The following is a 20,973-nucleotide window of genomic DNA, read 5'->3' as shown; positions in this document are numbered from 1 at the left end:
CCACAGTCCCAGTGTTTCAGGGGGCAGACTTCATTGCCCCCGTAGAGAGATGACCTAATAGAAGGAACATCTGCGCTCTCCTCTTGCCTGGCCCAGCACCTCTTCCACCCCTGTCCAAAGCGACATCCATCTGCCTGCTTCTCCTGCCTGTTTCTTCTGGGTCAGATGATCCCTGATTTGGTGGAGGGTCCAGAGGCTGTACAGGTTTAGGGTGTGGGGTTGGAAAACAGGGTCCTTCACTCAGCCCTTGAGAAGCTCTGGGGAGAAAGTCTCCTGCTGGGTTATCTGGGGATATCCAAGAAGCCCGCTTCATCAGCTTCGGCCATCTAAGCTCCCAAAAGCCTCTGCCTCAAGCTCAGGGCGGAAGTGGTGGCTGGGGGAAGGGAGACTTCAGGTACTGGGACTCTTTCTACTAAGTGGCACCCGTGGTGCAGCCTCTGTAAACTCACTGTGGTTTTCAAACGAGTGTAAATTTGAAAACCACTGTATGATTTCCTACACAGGCAGATACCAGATGCCACCCCCAAAGATGAGCATTGAACAAGACAGAGGTTAGAGGACCCAAGCCCCAAGACAGTGAGACAGAGAGAAAGAGAGTGAGGGGGAGAGAGATTAGATAGATACAAGCAGTCCCAAGGCTGCTGTTGGAGAAACACTGCCCTGGAGAGTTCAACATTTATCTCTTCACTTGCTCAGCTCCAGGCACTAGGGGTTCTGAACAGAGAAGAGACGTGAACAGATTTGTGCTGAAGCCAGTGTGGAGGGAGGCTAGGTGGACAGAAAGGCAAAGGTGTCTGGGTGGCAGGCAGGAAACAGTATTGGTCCAGGGTAAGTTGAGCAGTAAATGGGGGGAAGAGTTCTACCCTTCATCTGAGGGGCTATAGTGCATTACTGCTGTAAAGGCCCTGTGCTATCGTGTGAAGATTGTGGGCTCTGGTGACAAAGTGCCTGTTCTTGGATTCTAGTTTCTAATATGTTCCAGCCCTGTGACCTAGTCAAGATACTTAACTCTCTCCAGGGCTCAGTTTCCTTATCTGTATAATGGGGATAATAATAGCACCTGGTTCCCAGGGTTGTTATAGACGTAAAGGAGTTCATCCCCATAAAGTGTTTAGAATGACAATTACACAAAGCAATCCTCACTCACTAGACATTATCAGTTATTATTCTTAGTCTTTGCCCTCTGCATGGGGGTTTAGTTGAGGACATGACATCACAGGATGCGACAGAGTTACAAGATGGAGTAGGGTTCCCACCTTCCCTAGTAACGGAAATCCTATTTAGGTGGCCAGGGATTGGGAACTCTGTTAGACACTAGGCCTGGAGGCTTCTTGATGATGGTATATCTGACATTTTTCATGCCTACTTGTGAAAATTCTATTTCATGGGGGGTCAGAAGGTTGATGACCATCTAGGGATCCAGAGAGTGCTTGGATGCTTCTCAAAGGGGGTCTCTTTTATCTTTTTCTCTGCATCTGAATGCTGGACTCTTTGTCAGGCTCTGGGTAGATGGAAAGAAAAGGCAAAGGTTAGGTTATGATGAGATGGGGGACTGGATTCATAGGACAGAAAGAACAGAGACCTAACAGTAAGGAGCTGGCCTTTAGCTCTGACACCATCACTATTTGCAGACAGGCCTGTCATCTAGTCTTCTCAATGTAAGACTAGGTCTTAAAATTTTCTATTTTAAGGTGTTCTTTTATGAAAAGCATTTGAGATAATGAATATGGGGGCTTGGAAGAAGAGAGAAACATATAAATGATTAGTGGGTTCTCAAAATATCTTCAGAGTCCCAGCCAGGCCTAAACACACAAGGAGAACCTGTGCTTTGCTTTCCTATTTGGTCCTCATTAGTGCTGGTGGCATTATCCAGCCTTCTTCTGGCTTAATTCTCAAGGAATGCTTGTGTCTGTCTGTCTGTCTCATGGACTGGCTTTACACGAGACCACTTCTTCACCAGAACCACTGGCTTCTTTCTCATCTTCTTGTCTTGTGGGCAGTCCCAGGTGACCTTGATATATATACCTTTGTCAGACTATTTTTCCTTCCTTAATGGAACATTAACATGTGATCCATTAGAATTACAGAGAGTTCCAGAAGTGGGACAAAACAGCATGACTATGAAGTAAGAATAGGCACAGACTGCCTTCGAGGAGATATGTGTAAGGTTGGAAGCTTGGGCTGTGAAGTCAGAATTGATTTCAAACCTGGGCCTGCTTCCTCATCAATAAAGTGGGGGTAATAAGGATAATGTGCGTCTTGTGAGACTGTTGTCAGGATTGAATGGGGTAATGCATGAAAAGCACTTAGTAATATGGTTGGCTCAATGAAAGTTAGTGACTAAGGTCAAGTGGCTACCTAATAGTTGCAGAGCTAAATGAAACACAGGGCAATGCCCCCAAATACCAGATTCAGGACACTTATGCCTTCAAAGAGTGTAATGTTTTGTGGTTTATAAGACCCATTATCATGCAGCATCTTTGGCTCCAGAATATCTCTGTGAGGCATTATTTTCATTTTACAGATGAAGAAACCAAGACCCAGAGTTCACATAACTTAGAAGTACTTGGGTTTGGTCTTAAATTCAATTATCTTCAGATCCCAGGTCTTTGGTACCACACAAGGAGAGAATCCAGGAGAGGGGACATCATAGAAAAATTTAGGATGTTGGAATGTATGTGGCATTTGGGTCAAACAATAAATATTCTGCTTTGGTTTTAGTAGATGTTTGTAATGAAAACAAAACAATACAAAACTCTGGAGAGGTAGAGTACAGCCAGATTGTGAAGGGCTTTGAGTGCCAACCTTGTAAGTTTGGACTTAATTCAGTGCACAGTGGAATTTTAGAGCAGGCATGTCAACTATAAGAATTTAATATAATTAATTATAAGAAGGGCAGGGACTGAACATAGAGGTACAAGAACAGAAGTATGTAAAATCTTCCTGCCTCCTGACTGCCTGATTAGACTCTTGCCCTGCAAGAGTCCACTTACAACTTTTACCTTTGACCTTTACTATCTTAATCCTCTGAGTCTCAGTGATGAGAGTTTCCACCTTGGAGGAGAGAAGGGAGAGCAGGAAAGGAGGAGGTAGGAAGAATAAGTTACAGTGTCAGTTAGGAATAAGTGCGATGAGTGATGGAATACTTCCAAAACAGTGGCTTAACCAAACTAGAAGCTTATTTCTCTCTCAAACAGAAAGCCCAGAAATGGTCCGTGAAGAGGTGGTAGAGCAATTCATTGTCTCCTGCACTGCTTCCTTGTCATGAGGCTTCTGCCTCCTGAACTGAGCTGGTTGCTCAGGCTCCAGCTGTCAGATCCCCCCTCCAACCAGCAAGAAGGATGAAGGGAACAAGAAGGGCATGACCTTTCTCTTTAAGAACACTTTCCTGAAGGTCGTCATAACACTTCCTCTTGTATCCTGTTGGCTAAAACCTAATCAGATGAGGGAACCTAGCAAGGGTAGGTAGGAAATGTAGTCTATTATGTAGGCAGCCATGCACCCAGCTGAAAATTAGGAGTGCCATTCCTAAGGAAGGAGGGGAAGAAGGATATTTGGGATGATGTATTAGTTTGCTTAGGATTGCCATAAGAAAGTCCCATAAGCTGTGTGGCCTAAACAATAGGAATTTATTTTTGTGTAGTTCTGGAGTATGGAAGCCTAAGACCAAGATACCAGTAGGTTGGCTTCATTCTGAGGCCTTGGTTTACAGACAGCTGCCTTCTCATTGCTTTGTCCTCACAGGGTCATCTCTGTGCATGCTCATTCCTGGTGTCTCTTCCCCTTATAAGGATGCCAGTCATATTGGATTTGGGCCTCACCCTAACATATTCATTTAATCTAATCACACTAAACACCTGATCTCCAAATATGATTACATTCTGAGATACTGGGGATTGGGACTTTGACATATGAATTTAGGCCCTAGGTGGGGGCAATAGTTGAGTCCCTAATGGATGACCCATGGTCTGTGGTATGATATTTAAGGGCTGTAGAAGAAAGTTTCAAGGCCAGGCTTCTGAGACAGAGAGTGAGGATAGAAAAAAGGTTCAGTTACTCTGAAGCTGAGCCTGCCAGGAAGGATTTGTATAGGAGCTTCAGTGATGCTGAGAAACCTCTTCTCTATGCAGGTTGTCTCTGCTTAGGATTGTGTACCTATGTGTAACTGTGTGTGGGGAGTACTGGTGGTTCTTTCTAAGAGCTGTGAGGGAGAATCTGTTCTGTGACTCTCCCTAGCTTTTGGTGGGTTTCTGGCAATCTTTGGTGCGCCTTCGCTTATAGAGCCTCAAAGCATTCTTTACTTTCATCTTCACAAGGTGTTCTTCCTGTGTATGTCTTTCTCCAAATTTTCCCTTTTAATAAGGACACCAGTCTTCTTGGTTTAGATCCCACCCTAATGACATCATTTTCACTTGGTTACATCTGTAAAGACTGCATCTCCAAATAAGATCACACACTGATGTACTGGGGCTTAGGACTCTAACACCTCCTTTGTGAGAGGGGTACAATATAAACCATACTAGCCTCTGCAAAAGTAGAGAAAGTGTCTTTTCCACACATTGACTGGGGAATGAAGATGAAACTGAGACCACTCCATGTTGAGGAATGCAGGTGGTGCTGTTGTAGTGCAGGACCCTGGGCAGAGCTTGTCTGCCCCAAAATGGACAGATCTGGAGTGGGCCATGGACACTTGAGTCTCTTGCAGCACAAACTCTTATTGAAAGGAAAGAAAGTCCTTTCAAAATGGCTCAGTTAAAAGGTGTGTGTTGCATATTTGTGTGTGAAGAGGCGAGTGGTATATTTTAAGGATCAGGTGAAATCAAACAGAAATCCAGGAAACCTGAAAGGCAGACCTCCAGAAGGGCGTGAATAAAGGTGGCCCTGGGAATCTCTGCCTTCCTTCTCATGGCAACCCAGCTTCTCTTAACACTTCAGTGTTGTTCTCCTTGCTCTCCTTACCAACTCCTTCTAATTCCATCACTCCTTTATAACTTTGATATTCTGATAACACCACAATAGTGGTCCCAGCATGCCACCCACCCCAACTCTGCATGACTTTGCAGTTCAAGAATCCACCAAACCATCTTCTTTCTGCATTTATTTATTCAAAGTTCTAAGAGAGAAGTCTGAATGGACTGACTCACATTTTCAAGAAAGTCCACTTAGATCAGAGGCCATCGCCAATGTAGGAATGAGCCCCACTCTGATCAAGGGGTTGCTCCTGACTGGTCCAATACACTGTGGTTATGGCTTGGGAACATGCGGTTTGCTACTCATCTAGCAGGAGCCATGGGTGGGGATGGATCCTTTGAGTAGGAAGCATGAGTAAAACATGCATCCCAAATACACTCAGGGAAGAACTCTACTACAGAGGGGTCAGTTATACTGCTTTTATAGGCCCAAGGTAATAATCAAGGAGGAAGAATAGAGAGCATTGTCCACTCACTAATTTGTTGACTCATTTACTTCATTTACACATTCATTCTTCATTTATTTCTTAAATATTTGTTGGGCATTTTCTATGTGCCAGGCACTACGCTAGACACTAAAATTATTGGAATTAGGCCAATATGATTCCCACACTGTTGAAGCTGATAGTCTAATGGGGAAGACATAAAAGGACTTTGTAGCTGAATCAGTAAGCATATAATTATGTTATGAGCTATGCCATTGAAATAAAAATTTTTTCCATGATTGAGAATATTGGAAGGAGGGCTCTTAAATTAGATGGTCTGGGAAGGCCTCTGAGGAGCAATGGGGGAAAGAATTCCAAAGGAAACACTTGGAGGGATCTTAGTACATGTATCTTTGCTATGGAGGTCAACTACATCTTTTGACTGGTCCCCAGAAATTAGTCTGGGGAAACAAACAAACACTACTGGAAACCTGATTCCATCCTACTAATTCTTAACTGCCTGGCCTCCCACTTTCTAATGCTTCAGTAATTTGGCATTGTTTAGAAGTGGCTGCTGGGCTGGCTCTTTGAGTCTGCATAAGGAGATTGTCCTAATCCCTAGGTTTACAAGATCCTTACAGTTAGTGGCCATCTTGTTCCCAATCTTAATGTTTGTATTTGAATGAGCTCTAACAGATTGTGTTTATTAAGCTCTGCTTTCTCCCAAGATCAGCATCCTTATATTGCTGCTGTATGTTGAGACAGGCAATGTAGTCACCAGAATATTCTAATTTCTGGACCTTTGGACTTATGTTTGTTTGTTTGTTAAAGTTTACAAACCTTTAATTTAGTAGTCAGTTACACATGGGTGCCACAGTCTGTGTTCTGCAGCAGGTCTTCTACGAATGGGAAATGATAATGCTTATCACCATTTGACTCCAGAGGAATCTGGGTAGGGACCCTATAAATGTTCCCTTTAATAGGCACTTTCTCCTTTCTTCCTACTTCATTTAATTGATGTGAGTTCAGGCTGAGCTTGTAACCCTCTTAAGTCTTTTTTTTTTTTTTTAAAGATTTTATTTATTTATTTGACAGAAAGAGAGATCACAAGTAGGCAGACAGAGAGAGAGAGGAGGAAGCAGGCTCCCTGTGGAGCAGAGAGCCCGATGCGGGGCTCGATCCCAGGACCCTGAGATCATGACCTGAGCCGAAGGCAGCGGCTTAATCCACTGAGCCACCCAGGCGCCCCAACCCTCTTAAGTCTTATTTGGTTTTTAGTTCTCCTTGGAGAAAGTCGTCCCTTGCCCCTGTGACCTCACTAGGACACTGTCAGTCTCTGCATTGGTTTAAGGTTACAGTCGTAGTAGCTGGGGCTAGAAGAAGATAGGACTGATAATGATCCCTCTCTAGACATTACTTCAGAACAGTTAGAGGTCCTCTGACAACACGCAAGCCCTTGGGTCCAAGCCTAAACTAGGTTAATAGAAGGAGACCTAGGTGGACACTGTTACTTGCATAAATGGCCCAGGATCCAATACGGATTCGGAACAGAGCAGATGCTGAGCAGGGATTTGTTGGACTGGATTGAGTAGTGACAGTTCCAGGCCTGAGACACCATGATCAGCATGTTGGGTTGCAGCAAAAGGACATATATTGTGCCAGCTGAACCCAGAGAGTTTGCCTGGGGAAGTGGGATTGTGCTGCTTGCCTTACTGGTGGTGGCAGTATGGGGTTGTATCAGGAAAGAATGTTCTGGATAGAATAAACAGCCAATGCAAAGGTCCTGAAAAGGAAGCCTCTCTAATGTGTGGTAGCCCTTGTGGCTGCTGGAGAGAGCAAGCAAAGGGGCAGAAGTGTAGGAAATGAATTGTCTGAGGGGAGGTTGTAATGCGTAGTGTCTGGTACACAGAATGACCAAAACTTTGACTCTAAATGGGAGGGGGTGGGGCATTTTAGGGTTTTCAGCAGAATGGCAGAATCTTCTATCTTGCTTTAAAAGATTATTCTCTTTTATGATGAAGAGAGGGTAATTAAACGTGGAAGCAAGGAGGCCAGTAGACAACTACTACAATGCCCTGGCAGGAGATGGTGGTGGCCTACACCAGGGAGATAACAGTGGAGGAGGTGAGATGCACTTAGATTCTGGATGTGTGTGTTGTTGGTGGAACAAATGGGATTTTCGTCATGGATTAGAATTGGGTATGAGAGAAAGAGAGGAATCAGGAGTGACTCCAAGGTTTTTGGTGTGAGCAGCTGGAAATACAGAATACGGGACTTCATTAAACACTTGATTTGGATTCTCATCCGCATTGTCATAAATAATACATTGCCTCACTTTCTTCTGGCACGGTACATTGGCAGAGCACTTGTGGTACCATGTTTCAGCACACTGAGAGGTGTGTACTTTTATCATCCTTTCACATATGGGGAAATTGGGAAGCCAAGAACTTCAAGGTCTCACTGAAATACAACAATTTTCGGATGGTTTTCTTTTCTTATTTGTTTATTTATATTTTTAATTTTTTTATTAACATGTATTGTATTATTTGCTTCAGGGGCACAGGTCTGTGAATAATCAGTCTGACACAATTCACAGCACTCACCATAGCACATATCCTCCCCAATGATAGCACCCAGTGACCCCATCCCTCCCACCACCCTCCCCTCCAGCAACCCTCAGTTTGTTTTGTGAGATTAAGAGTCTCTTATGGTTTGTCAGACAGTTTTCTTACAATTCAATCCTGGAGGTACCTCTTCTGTTTTAGTGAAGACTCATTTTGCACCTTGTCTTTTAGATGTAACCACATGTCATCTCTCCCACTGGAGAGCACATTGTCTGAGGGCAGGGCTATGTTTTGGAGTCAAGTTTGAGTCTATCAGCTGTAAGGCACTAGCAGAAGAACATTAGGGAAACTAAGCATTACTGTAAACTGGGACAACTTGGGACCCCAGTGGAAGCTATAAACTGTCTTCTTACAAATTTACACATGTGCAGTTTTGCATTTCAATTTCATCAAGGCCTATTCATGGATGTGAGTTAAGTAAGGGCCTGATAAATGTACTCAGTAATTATTTAGTAAACCAATACAATAGACACAACTAAGGCATTCTGCCCAAGGTGTAAAATGTTGGTTTTGGGAGCTGTGAAGAATAAGAAATCTGTTTTTTTAAAGATTTTATTTATTTATTTGAGAGAGCAAGATAGGGAAAGACAGCATGAATCAGGGGGAGGGGTAGAGAGAGAGAGGAAGAAGCAGGTTCCCCAGTGAATGGAAAGCCTGACGTGGGGCTCCATCCCATGTCCCTAGGATCATGACCTGAACTGAAGGCAGATGCTTAACAGAGCAAGTCACCCAGGCATCCCAAGAAAAACCATTTTTTTAAAAGATTTAGTTATTTATTTGAGAGAGAGAGTGTGTGTGTACACAAATGGGGGTGGGACAGGGGGAGAGGGCAAGAATCTTAGCAGACTCTTTACTGAGTGTGGAGTCCAATGTGGGCTCAACCTCACGACCCTGAAATTATGACCTGAGCTGAAATCAAGAGGTGGACTCAACCAACTGAACCACCCAGGCTCTCCAAGAAAACTATTTTTTTTAATTTTTTTGATTTATTTATTTACAGACAGAGATTACAAGTAGGCAGAGAGGGAGGCAGAGAGAGAGGGGGGGAAGCAGGCTCCCTGCTGAGCAGAGAGCCCAATGCGGGACTCAATCCCAGGACCCTGAAATCATGACCTGAGCCGAAGGCAGAGGCTTAACCCACTGAGCCACCCAGGTGTCCCAAGAAAACTATTTTTAATATCTGTTCATATCAGTTAAATTCAATAAGCCTATGCTAAGTGATAGTCCTGAGCTGGTCCTTATAAAAACATAGTCTTTCCACTCAGGAAGCTTATAACCAAGTAGTAATCTCTCTTTCTTCTTTTTGCTTAAGGCAGCAAACAACACCATTATTAGTACTAATGTCCCCATTTCATGGGTTGGGCAGGGGTGCACCTTTTGTTTCATGTTACCATAGCTCTGCCATCACCCTTGTCATATTTCATTGCAGACTCATGTTTGAATTATTTGGGTCTTCCATGTAATGTAAACTCCATTATGGCAAGATAACGTCTCTTGCTCTTCTCCAGCACGGAGCAGGTGCTCAATTAGTAATTGTTGATTGGATGGATGGATGTGTGGGTGGGTGGATGGATGGAAGGGAGGGTGGATGGTTGAGTGGGCTGGATAAGTGGGTAGATGAATGAGTGGGTGAAGGATGGGGATAAGAAGATGATGGGGTTGGAGGTTTTTCACTTTCTGGTGACCTCATAAGAAAGGACTGCGTTGCCCTTTCTTGATTTCATCTCCTCAACAATAACCTTTCCCTGTGAGGAGACTGGGTCCTATGAAGGCAGCACAGAAATAACTGGGGTGTTTTTGAACCCTTCCTCAAATATCTGGACCCCTATAGTTGGCCACAGTCCCAACCCCACAGTTCTTACCCTGGGACTCTATTCACATGGTCCAGCTATCCCTTACTGGGACTCTTGTCTACATCAAGCTAATTTCCCCTCCCTCCTCCCTGCCCTTATCATTTTTTTCTCCACCCACTTCTTCAGGGTCTCTCACTCCATTTCTTCCTCTTGTACTCTTTCCAGTCTCACTTCCTTCATGGAGCCCCTCTTTATTGCTTCCTCAGAGAGTCTGCAGCTGCTATGGCCCCACAGCTGAGCCCTTTATTTTTAAGACATTTTTTTGTTTCTAGTGGGTTCAGCTAGATTTCACAAAAGCTCTAGGACAGCGGGAGGTACCCCCCTCACCTTACTTTTCTAACATGCAGGATCCAGCAGAGTGCCAGATACTCCCTGTAATGGAGGCAAGGGGCTGAGGAAATCAGCCCTCGATTTCATCATAAAGCCACTCTTCCAACTCTGGCATGTGAATGCATGAACATAAGGGAACATGTGTGTGAGCACATGTGTGTGCACTTATAGCAGCACTGAAAAGGAAAGCATGAATTCCACCATGATATTTTAGAGCAGTAGTTATCAACTTTGACACTGTTGACATTTGGGGCCAGATACTTCTTTGTTATGGGGCTGTTCTGTGCATTGTAGGATGTTTAGCTGCATCACTGACCTCTACTGGCAAGATGCCAGGAGCTCCTTCACTTTCCATGCCTCCCACATACACCCCCTCCAGATTGTGACAACTGAAAATTTCTCCAGACATTGGTAAACATTCATTAGAGGCAAAACTGTCCTTAGTTGAGAATCACTGTTTTAGCGAACTCATGGCAATTCCAACTTTCTCTCGTTGGCTGGCATATCACTTTTATTCACTGAAAACTCAGTACAGTTGTATGTAGTTTGGCTCCTTCCTGGCTAAGTCACCTTGGACTATTCACTCAATCTTACTACCTCAATTTTCTCATCTATAAAACAGAGATGACAGTAATTGTACCCAACAATTATGGTGAGGATGACATAGGTGGATAAAGCCCTTGGAATAGTGTCTGGTGCATAGAAAGGGCTCAGTAGAGGTTGTAATTCCTTTGTCCTCTCCTGGTCTGTGGAGGAGAATCTCTTCCTTAGCTACCTCAGTTGCGATTCTCCCACCTTATTCACTACTGACTTGCAGTGGATGTGAGCTCTGGCCTTACTGCTGGAAGGTTCTGCTGAATCATCACTGTTGTCCTCCTTGATGCAGCATCAGGATGTTGCTTTGGTGCTGAGCCTGTCAACAACTTGCCCAGCGAGTTCAGGCAAACTATGCATTTTCAGTGAGTGCATTTCACTCAAATTGAAAGCTAGTTTAGTTCCCTGCCTAGAGAGACCCTCCAAAGCCCAGTTCAGGGACTAGAGAAGTGAGCTTCAGGCAATTGCATTCTTTTTCTCCATCATTGTTTTTGTTTTTCAGATCATCAACTTGTCCAAACTCTATTAACACTTGCTATTTGCTGAAGCTTTTGTTTTCAAACATGTCAGCAAAGAGCAGGGCCCCAGATGAGGTATGAATCCATCCTAAAGATCACAGGGCACCTGATGGCTACCATCAAAATTGACAACCAAGCTGTGTCAACATCTCCTGAAGTAATCTCAAGAAATTCAAGAAAGCATTTAGCCAGAAGGAGGGGCATATTTTGTCCTTCATCTTCACATTCCTCCAGTTCAACAAGTATTTATTAAAGCTCAGTAAATATTGATTGAACTTCTACTGTGGGCCTGGTGCTGTTCTCAGCACTAGGAATTCAGTGGTCAACAAGGCAAACTGTCTTCACCCTCACTGACACTAGAAAAGGAACTAGAAACACTAGAAAAAAAAAAAAAAAGAACAGGTATGGTATATGTGTACATACCATATATATATGCATATATATGTATATTGAGTATATATTCAATACACACACACATACCTACATGTATACATACATACATACACACAAACACACAATAAATTATAACATCAGAAATGAGCTGGTAAGGGAAGCAGGGACTTTGGACTCTGATCTGGACTTGAATCCACTTTTTACCACTTTCTAGCCATGTGGTCATGGGCAAATTTCTTAATCTCTCTTTGAGTTTCTCATATGTTACATGAGGCTATTACCCTGGAGGAGTACTGTGAAGATGAAAGGAGGTGATGCTCATAGAATGCTATGGATTTTATCTGTCTTATCTGTCACTGCCACTCCGGTATCCAGAATAGTAATTAGCACACAGTAGATGCACAAATGAATGTCTCTTGAAATCATATATGCCTGGTACATAATATATACCCAATAAGTGTTTACCATTTTGGGGGGAGTGGCAAGCAGTGTGTACAGTACTTAGAAGGTAGACTTCTGGATTGACCTATGTATCGATCTATGTATCTAAGTTATGAGATGGTTAAGTTTACCCTCCTCGTGTCTCAGTTTCTTTATAAGTTCAAGTTAAACATTGTACTTCTCTTCTAACATTGCACAAGCTACAGAGACCCCACTGTAATTGCTTCTGTGAATTGTGTGCTATAACAGTGTGTTTACTTTTTTCTTATTTCTCTCAATTTGGGTTCCTGATGAGCAGTATATCTCAATATGTTTACATAGAATTAGTGGCTAATCAGTGGATTCTATTTCTAGGGTTGTTGGAAGTTTCCCCTGTCTCAAAGTAGCTGCTTCCACTGGCTTGCCAACCCAGATTTCCAACATGAGAGTCCTCATTGGGTTTAATGTGCCCAGAAGGCCCTAGTACTTTAAACATCCCTTTGGTTTTCAGCTATAAATATTTTGGTTTGAGTGGGCTTGTAGGTAACCAATTGCTGCCTTCGTTCCTGAGTATAGTATTTTGATAGAGGGAGAGGTCAAATGCTTCATGGGGATGTGTCAATATTCTCCAGTTTCTGGAGACCTGATCTGAAAAGGGAAGCTAGAGTGGTTGTTTTTGGGAATCCTGCCATCAGTCACCTGTCTGTCTTCCTTGGGCAGGCATGAGTAGGGTGGAGCAGGATATGATTTCAGAGTTTTTTTTTTCTTATTTTTTATCCTATATCTTCTTATGTTTTTCTGCCCCTTTCATCCCTCATTTAGAAGTTGACAGTGGTTAAGCCTACAGGGAGTAGGGAAGAAGGTGATCTATTTTACACTGGCCAGACATAGCTCAAATGAGGATCATAGATAAGTAATCGAACTTTAGCAAACAGTGACATGCTGGTTCAAAGTTTCCTATTAGTCATTTAGAAAACTTAACAGAATTGGGTACTGGTATGCAAAGCCACTTCCTTTGTCAGTAATGTCTGCTTTTCCCCAAATGGAGCCTTAAGAACAGAGGCCCTTATGCAAAGGCAGAAATACATTTATGAATTAAACAGCGACATTAGTTACTTTCATTTTCATAAAGTGTGAATCTTTGGAATTAATATAGACCTTCATGTTGAATACCAGGTTTCAAGATCAGCCTAAGACATCTTAAGCTGATTGATTGGAACTTTCTTATCTGAAAGAGCTGGGTGGAACAAGGAAGGGATTTCTAAGGAAAGATGGGGAGGAGACAAGGAACAAGTCACAGTCTTTCCCCCCTTAACAAATATCTGATGGACAGACCTAATTTGCTAGTGCTTCAGAGGCCAACTCATATTATCGATGGTTTTCTTCTGTTAGAAATCTCGGCTGCCTCCTTGGCCCTGCCCAGCCTTGTGACAGACATGTTCTTAGCTAGACTTCTGGGGTTGGAGGGAGGAGGGAGTGGAGAGTCTAAGTTAGGGCACAAGCAAATTGGGAGTGTGTCCAAATGTCAGCAGCCTGTGTGGGGACTGGGTTTGAAATCAGGCCAAGTGTAAAGGGAATGAAACGTTCTCTGTTTGTTCAGGAAAAGAAATTCTTGAGTCCCCTGAGGGCCTTCTCAAGGTTTGCTTTTGAACAAAGGATTAATTTTATTCAGTGTTGACCAACAGTGTCATTTGTTGCCAACTGCAGGGAGGCAGATTTAAAGGTGACCTAAAGAAGAGCTCTGAAGGAGTCCTGAGCAGATTGCCTTAGGAGTTTTTATAATGCTAATAAAGAGAAAAATGACTACCATTTATTGAGGACTTACTATGGCCAGACATCATTCAAGCCCTTTGTGTCTTAACTTCAACTGAGCTTCTGAAGGACCCTACAAATTAGGGACTATCATCTCCTCCATTCTACAGTTGAAGAAAATGAGGCTCAGGGAGGTGAAGTTGCTGCTCAGGCAGCTTCCACTGACCCTTACAGTGACTCTGTGTGGAGTACAAGAAAACATCCCTCCCCTAACCAGAGAAGGTGCTGGTCTTGCAAGTAGGTCACAGGTTGGGTACTAGCCTCCAATGCTTTCTTGCCTGCATGCCCTGGTACAAGGCAGAGCCTGTATATCACATGCTATGGCCCTGGGTTTGAGGCTAGAGCCAACAAAGAGTAGAACTGGGCTCAGGAGCCACATCTCTCTGACTCCAGATAGATTCTTGGCTCCCAAGATTTATCAACCTTCAGGATGGAGACTTTGCATTATTATGAATACCTATAAAGACTAGCTGTTCTCTTGGTGAAAGGACTGATTTGTATAGATGTTTGGACTAAATAGCCCATAAGTTTCCTCCTTTTCTCTTAGAGAATGTGGCAAGATGGAAGAATGAAGCAGGCTCTGGTGAACACCTGAGTAGCTGCCATCTAGGTTTTGTGGGGGGGGGGGGGGGCGGGTAGGAAGGGTAATGGTATAGAGAATGAGTAAGGCATAGGGCTGGGTTTGAGTCCTGGCTCTGTGACTTACCACCAAAAGTGTAAGGGGAGATTTTGGGTGAGCCACTCAAACCCTCTGAACTTTATTTTGCTCACCTGTAAAATCAGGGTAGTAGCTACCTCATGTAGTAGTTGTAAAGACAACATGAAAGGGCAACTGAGAATACGCTTCTCTGGGACACAATGAAGCAACATTATAAGTACCTCTTATTTATATTTGAGGAGAGTTTTGATCTCATTTCTTCTTGAAGGCCCCCTTGCTGATATGCTATGATCACTACTTTCATTTTCATCCATAAGATTTGGTAGGTTGTTTTCATTTTAATTTGTCTCAAAATATTTTCTATTTTTCCTTGTGAGTTCTTCTTTGATCCCTTGTTGCTTAAGAGTATGCTGTTTACAGGGTGCCTGGGTGGATTAGTCAGATAAGCATCTGACTCTTGATCTCAGGGTCATGAGTTTGAGCGCTGCATTGAGCTATGCTGGATGTGGAGCCTACTTAAGAAAACAACAAACAAACAAACAAACTGTATGTTTACTTTATACGCAGTTGTGAATTTTCCAGTTTTACTTCTGTTACTCGTTTCTAGCTTTGTTCCTTTGTGGTTGGAAAAGTTACTTTGTATGGTTTCAGTGTTTTTCATGTATTGAGATATGTTTTGTGGCCTAACATATGAGGTATTCTAGGGAATTTTTTATATGCACTTGAATGTGCTTTCTGCTGCTATAGGATGAAGTATTTTGTATATGTCTGTTAGGTCTGGTTATTTTTAGTGTGGTTTTTTTTTTTTAAAGATTATTTATTTCTTTATTTGACACAGAGAGAGAGAGTGCAAGTAGACAGAGTGGCAGGCAGAAGGAGAGAGGGAAGCAGGCTCCCTTCAGAGCAGAGAGCCCAATGCGGGGCTCGATCCCAGGACCCTGGGATCATGACCTGAGCCAAAGGCAGCCACTTAACCAACTGAGACACCCAGGTGCTCCTGGGACCTCTATTTTCTTACTGATTTTATTCCTTCTTATTCTATCCATTATTGATAGTGGGATATTGAAGTCTCTGATTATTATTGTAGAAGTGCCTAGTTCTCCTTTTAATTGTGTCAATGTTTGCTTCTTACATTTTGGTGCTGTGTTATTAGGAACATATGTTCATAATTGCTATGTGCTGACCCTTTTGCCAATATATAATGTTCTTTTTTGTCTCTTGTACAACTTTTGACTTAAAGTCTGTTTTGTCTAATATTAGTACACTATAGTGTTCTTTTTTTACCCTGTGCATGGAACATTTTTTCCTTTCACTTTGAACTTGTGTCTTTGGATCTAAAGTCAGTTTCTTGTAGATAACATATATTTGGATCATGGTGGGTTTTTGTTGGTGGTGGTAATGGTGTTTTATAATCCTTTCTGTCAATCTCTGCCTTTTGTCAGGAGGGTTTAATTCATTTACATTTAATGTAAATACTCATAAAGAAGGATTTACTGCTAACATTTTGCTATTTGTTTTCTGTATATCTTAATGTTTTTCTGTTCTTCAATTCTTCATTACTGCCTTTTTTATGTTTAATTGCTTTTTTTCCTTGTTTGCTGATTTGATTCCTTTTCTCTCAAAAAAAATTTTTTTTGGTTATTTTCTTAGGGATTAATCTGGGGCTCACAATTAACATCTTACAATAATAACAATATATTTTGAGTTAATACTAACTTAGCTTCACTAGTATGCAAAATCTCTGCTTCTGTACAAATCTATTTCTCCTCTTTTGTTGTTATTGTCACACATTACATTTTTATACATGATGTACCCATTATTTTGATTTATACTTATTGTTTTATGCATTTGTCTTTCCAATTGTCTGTTAGCAATGGACCTCTGTTTCTGTTTATCTCTTAACTTCTTCTTCATTTTAGAAAGATATTTTGTGAGAAATAGAATGCTAGGTTGAAGTTTTTTGTTTTTATTTTTTTCCTTTTAGCACTTTAAATATGTCATCCACTGCCTTCTAGCCTCTGTGATTTCTTTTGTGTGTGTGTTATGTTATTCACCATAGAGTACATCATTAGTTTTTCTTTTTCTTTAAGTCTATTCTTGGAGCATTTTTTTTAATTTCATTTTTTTTCAGTGATCCAAAATTCATTGTTTATGCACCACACCCAGTGCTCCATGCAATACATGTCCTCCTTAATAGCCCAGTGGTGGGTATTAAAGAGGGCATGTATTACATCATTAGTTTTTGATGTAGCGTTTCATGATTCATTGTTTGTGTATAACACCCAGTGCTCCATGCAATACATGCCCTTCTTAATACCCATCACTGGGCTAACTCATCCCCCCACTCTGCTCCCCTCTAAAATTCTTAATTTGTTGCCTCTGTAGTTTCTGAAGAGAAATAATTTATTAATTTTATTGAGGAGTCTTTGTACATGATGAGTTGCTTCTCTCTTGCTGTTTTTAAGATTCTCTCTTTGTCTTTGGTTTTTGACAGTTAGGTAGTTATGTCTCAGTGTGGATATCTTTGTGTTTATTTTGTTCAGATCTCGCTGAGCTTTTTGGGCTTGTAAATTCATGTCTTCCATCAAATGGAATTTTCTGGACATTACTTTTTCAAATACTCTTTCTGTACCTTTACCTCTCTTTCTTCTAATTATGGAACTTCCCTTATGTGAAGCTGGTATACTTGATAATCCTACAGGTCACTTAGGTCCTGTTCATTTTTTTTTTTTTTTATTCTTTTTTCTTTTTGTTTTGTAGGCTGGCTGATCTCAACTGACCTACTTTTAAGGTTATTGATTCTTTCTTCTGTCTGTTCAAGTCTGTTATTGAGTTTCTCTAATGAATTTTTCACATTTGTTATTGTAACTTTTTAACTTCAGAATTTCTGTTTTATTAGTTTGTCATTTCTATCTATTTAATGATATTCTCTGTCTTATAAGACATTAATATTTTGGTTTTGCTTAGTTCTTTGCCCATAGTTTCCTTTAGCTAGTTCAGCATATTTAAGACAATTGATTTAAAGTCTTTTTCTCATAAATCCAATGTCTATTCTTCTGTGTGGAATCTCTATTATTTTCTTTTTGTTCTCTTATAAATGGGCCATCCTTTCTTGTTTTTTTTTTTTTGTTGTTTTTGTTTTTTTTTTTTTTACAAGCCTCATGATTTTTGTGTTGAAAACTAGTTATCTTGAATATTATAATGTTCTAACTCAGATGTCAGATTCTGCTCCTTGCCAGGGCTGGCTGTAGCTGCTTAAAATAGGCTGTAGTAGTTTGTCTGTTTAGTGACTTTTCTAAAGCATTTTTGTGAAGACTGGTCACTTAAACCTCCAAATGCCTGGAATTTAACGAAAAAAAAAATCTGGTGTTTGTAGCTGGACTCTATGTGTGGGTAGGGTCATAACTTTAACATGTAGCCAGATAACTTGCAACTCTGCCTTAGCTGGCATTTCCTGCCAGCATGGAGCTTGAAGGCCAATCAGAGTTGAGAGTTTAGGACCTTCTCCCATTCATTCTTTCTTTTCTTCTTTTTCTTTTTTTTAAAAAACTAATTAAAAACTAAAATATTTAATTGAAGGAAGTTTATTCTTAATTTTATCTCTGCATATATTCTAGCATTAAAATACAAACATATTATATTCTCAATAAAGTGCAAATTATATAAATATTTAAACCTACATGTAGGATTTCTTTTTTTTTTAAATTCCTTTTCAGTGTTCCAGAATTCATTGTTTATGCACCACACCCAGTGCTTCATGCAATTCGTGCCCTCTATAATACCCACCACCAGGCTCACCCAACCTTCTTACCCCCCGCCCCTCCAAAACCCTCAGATTGTTTTTCAGAGTCCACAGTCTCTCATGGTTCATCTCCCCCTACAATTTCCCCCAAGGCCCTTCTCCTCTCCATCTCCCCATGTCCTCCATGTTATTCCTTATGCTCCACAAATAAGTGAAACCATATGATAATTGACTCTCTCTGCTTGACTTATTTCACTAAGCATAATCTCTTCCAGTCCCATCCATGTTGATACAAAAGTTAGGTATTCATCCTTTCTGATGGAGGCATAATATGCTATAGTATATATGGACCACATTTTCTTTATCCATTCATCTGTGGAAGAGCATCTTGGTTCTTTCCACAGTTGGTGACCCATCCATTCTTAGCATGTGTCCAGATCTGTGCATAGCATTCTAGATCCCTTGTATATGGGGGTGTTATACATTCAAGACTTATCCATGCTGTAGCAATTGTTAGTACTTTGTTCTCTTTTTTGACTAAAGAATACTCCATTGTATGGATAGACCATCTTTTGTTTATATGTATAGCAGCAGATGGAAGGTTGAAAGATGTTAGTTAAACAGAGGAGTGATATAATCTCGTTGCACTGACTATTGCTTTCGCTGTATGTGGAGACTGGATGGAAGGAGGCAGAGTACATGTGGAAAGGCCCAGAAAAATGCTGTTGCTCTGGGTCTCTAATCCCAGTGGTCTCCAAAACAAATAGAGGCTTTCTGCTGATGAATCATGTGACCAAAGAGGGCAGAAGGAGGATTGAACTAAATGAGAGGAATCCTGAGTCTCCCTGGTAGTCTCACCATTGACTCAATTCATTTCTTCTCCTCTTGGTCCTCCAAAGCATAAGTAATAAATAATAAGAAAGGGCAAGCTCATAGCTCTAGTCCTTTAGGGAGCCCACAGACAGATCAAAACAAACAATTACAGTTTCCTGGAATAAGGTAGTCTCTCCTCCCTCTGGCTCTAGAAACCCACACAAAGGACTTGGAATAGCATTTTCAAAACTGACACTGAGATGGGGAGTAGAGAGTGGGACAAGAATACGTTAAAATGCCACAAAGCTTTACCAGGTTTCAATTGCCTTTTTCTTGAGTAAACATTTGCTTGATTCCTATAAACTGTTGGCTATCTTCCAGAGTTCTGATAAAGTTGATTCTGGGAGCTTTTTTCAGATTTTTCTTTGCTTCTTTAGAAACACAGGTACTTGGAGTTCCTTACTCTGCCATTTCTGCTGAAGTCACCCAAAGAAAAAATTTTGAATGCATTTTGTTTTGCTGACATATGAAGCAACTGAGGACCAATGGGAGAGGGGGTGAATTGAGTTCATATACCTACCACATGGATGAATTTTGAAAACATTGTGCTAGGTAAAGACCATATATGATACGATTCTATTTGTATGAAATGCCCAGAATAAGCATATTTATTACTTATGCTTTGGAGGACCAAGAGGAGAAAGTAGATTAGTGGCTACTTGGGGTTGGGGGAGATTTCTGAGGTGATGAGATTGCTTTAAAATTAATCATGGTGATGTTTTCACAACTCTGTGAATAAATCATTAAATTATACACTTTAAATGGGCAGATTATATCTCAATAAAGCTATGCCCAAATAAATAAATAACATCCCTCCAGAGTCCTATTCTCTTGGAATAAATCCCAAATCCATCACAAGGCTGTATATGACCTGGTCCTTCAGCCTCATCTTGTGTCATCTTCTTCTCTGTTATCATACTCCATCCACAGCAGTTTCTTTTGATGGTCTCTGCATATCTCAAGTGTCTTCCTTTCTGAGGGTCTTTGCACCTACTGTTCCCTCTTTTTGAAATGCTCCTCCCTTGTTGTTTCCATAGCTGACCTCAAATATTTCATGTATCAGCTCAGCGAGTCCTTCCCTAAGTACCCCAACAAAAGTTGGTGTGTCTTATAACACTTTATTAGGCCATATTGTTCCCTCTTTCACGTCTCATATTTTATAAACTTATATTTATTTCTGTGTTCACCAAAAGAGCAGTATCAGTGCTTAGCATATGCCTGACACATCATACCCATTTACTGAATGTCTGCTGCATGAATGAGTGATGACAACGTTCTAGGATCATACTGTCCTCCTCATTAAGAGTCTTTTCTCAAGTAAAACTCTTGAGAGTCTTTCCTTAAATAAAACCACATGCATTGTGCCCTATTCTGTTCTTGAAAACCTCCCATGCTGATGGTTCCATTTAACCTTTGGAAAGTAGGCCGCATCCTTAATCTGGATGAACAATGTGACCTGGTCCCCACTGAGCAAGTGATGCTGAACAGGGCCTGTGCATTGCAATGATATGGCATGATCTTATGTTCTCAAGGGTTAGCAGAGCTTCTGACAGCACAGGGAAACTCTGAATATTTATAGCCAACCACTGTTCCCCTGGGACTGATAATAGAAATAGGAAGACAAGGCACACCCTTGAATGTTAGGGTGTTGTCACAAGGAGGGAGTAACTGTGGAGCAGCAAGTAGCTCATCATAGTGGTTGAGAATATAGAAGTTAGATACTGATTTTCCAGTCACTTTCTGACCTGAAGAATTTGACCA

The 20,973-nt window shown here is 41.4% G+C and overlaps 1 protein-coding gene across 1 annotated transcript in view; it reads left to right on the top strand.

Moving 5' to 3' along the window:
* The window catches only part of DOCK2 (dedicator of cytokinesis 2), a 407,119-nt gene that overhangs the window by 380 nt on the left and 385,766 nt on the right, over nucleotides 1–20,973 (top strand). The gene's annotated exons all lie outside the window — the stretch shown is intronic.

The sequence above is a fragment of the Meles meles genome, chromosome 3 (genome assembly GCF_922984935.1).
Source record: "Meles meles chromosome 3, mMelMel3.1 paternal haplotype, whole genome shotgun sequence".
Classification (NCBI taxonomy): domain Eukaryota; kingdom Metazoa; phylum Chordata; class Mammalia; order Carnivora; family Mustelidae; genus Meles; species Meles meles.
This window is presented reverse-complemented; position numbering and strand designations above follow the sequence as displayed.